At 47.7% G+C, this 1,998-nt stretch overlaps 1 pseudogene; it reads left to right on the plus strand.

Annotated features, from left to right (window-relative positions):
- The first annotated feature begins 434 nt into the window (after window positions 1-434).
- On the plus strand, window positions 435-1,700 carry LOC100752346 (annotated as a pseudogene).
- Window positions 1,701-1,998: the final 298 nt, after the last annotated feature.

The raw sequence follows: 1,998 nt of genomic DNA on the forward strand, positions 1-1,998 counted from the left end.
GGGTGTGTGCTCACCCCATCTGTCACCTTTCCCACTCTGAGCAAGTAAGCAGTCTAGAGCAAGTTTCCTGACCTGACCGGCTGGCTGGCTGAGAGTCTTGAGGGTCAGTGAAGGCAAAATGACACCTTGGTATTAGCTTGGGAACAAGCTGTGTTGCCTAGGTGCAGTTTTAATGGTCTGTCACCTAGCTGTGGGTGCTGCCAGAAGGCAGGGCTCTGGATGGGGGCTTGGAGAAGTGAAGTTCACTTCCTCTGTGTCACAGGATATTGCTGAAGAGGGAAAGACTGAAGATAAGAAAGCAACAACGGCTCTTGCTCTCCACTGTGAATGGTGGGCGGCGGCTGCTGAGGCGGACTCGGATAACCGCTGCCCACCCTGAGGAAGTCTCCGATGTCGTCGTCCCCCCCCCCCCGCCCGCTTTCTGCACGTCTGTGTTGGAGCTGTTCAGCATGTCTGTGGTGCCGCCGAATCGCTTGCAGACGGGCTGGCCCCGGGGGGTCAACCAGTTTCACAATAAGTACATCCAGCAAAACAAGCCCCTCACCCTGGAGCACACCATTAACCTGTACCATATGCCTTTGGTACAAAAGAGGCCCTCTATGAGAAGGACAGCTCTGTTGCAGACAGATTTCAGCGCCTGCGGGAGGAATTTGATAAAATTGGGATGAGAAGGACTGTAGAAGGGGTTCTGATTGTACACGAGCATCGGCTACCCCATGTGTTACTGCTACAGCTGGGAACAGCTTTCTTCAAATTACCTGGTGGTGAGTTTAACCCAGGAGAAGATGAAGTTGAAGGACTAAAACGCTTAATGACAGAGATACTGGGTCGTCAAGATGGAGTCCTACAAGATGGGTCATCGATGACTGCATTGGTAACTGGTGGAGACCCAATTTCCTCAGTATCCATATATTCCTGCATATATTACAAAGCCCAAGGAACATAAGTTGTTTCTGGTTCAGCTTCAAGAGAAAGCCTTGCAGGGCCTTGGTGGCGCAAGCCTTTAATCCCAGCACTCAGGAGGCAGAGGCAGGCAGATCTCTGTGAGTTCGAGGCCAGCCTGGTCTCCAGAGCGAGTGCCAGGATAGGCTCCAAAGCTACACAGAGAAACCCTGTCTAGAAAAAACAAAAAAAAAAAAAGAAAGAGAGAGGAGAGAGAGAGAGAGAGAGAAGAGAGAGAGAGAGAGAGAGAGAGAGAGAGAGAGAGACCTTGTTTGCAGTCCCGAAAAATTACAAGCTGGCAGCTGCACCATTATTTGAATTGTGTGACAATGCACCCGGATATGGACCCATATTTCTAGTCTTCCTCAGCTGTTGAGGAGGTTCAATTTTATATGCAACTGAATTCCTGCACAGAAGTAATGAAGCCGTCTCTGTGAGCACAGCTTATACACATAGAAGAATTGTAGAGAATTCTTGGTTTTCTCTTGTTCCCTAAATTGCCACCTCCTTCCTGTTTGACGAGTAAAATTAATATGAACTGGATAGTGATGTAAACATGTGACAGTGTTCATTAATTGTTCTACTCATACTTTTTTTTGTACATTAAAAAAGGTGAACTTCAAAAAAAAAAAGAGAGAGAGAAAGAAAGCAACACTGTCATAAGCCCCATGTAGCACTGTTATTTTAGCATCAGGAGATGGTGGGAGTTCAGTGTCATTCTCAGTTACAAAGTGCGTTTCTGTGAGAACCCGTGTCAAAAATAAAATAAGGGCTGGGCAGTGGTGGCACAAGCCTTTAATCCCAGCACTCAGCACTCGGGAAGGCAGAGGCAGGTGGATCTCTGTGAGTTCGAAGCCAGAAGAAGAAGAAGAAGAAGAAGAAGAAGAAGAAGAAGAAGAAGAAGAAGAAGAAGAAGAAGAAGAAGAAGAGTAGTTCTGGGGTTTGCTTGCCCTGGGCCCTTTTGTAATGGAAACTCAGTGTAGACATTTCTCTGTCTGGTGGCCCAGAGCTCAGCATCCCAAGAACCATCTAGCCTGTCTACCAGCCCAATGTCAC

The sequence above is a fragment of the Cricetulus griseus genome, chromosome 4, assembly GCF_003668045.3.
Source record: "Cricetulus griseus strain 17A/GY chromosome 4, alternate assembly CriGri-PICRH-1.0, whole genome shotgun sequence".
Classification (NCBI taxonomy): Eukaryota; Metazoa; Chordata; class Mammalia; order Rodentia; family Cricetidae; genus Cricetulus; species Cricetulus griseus.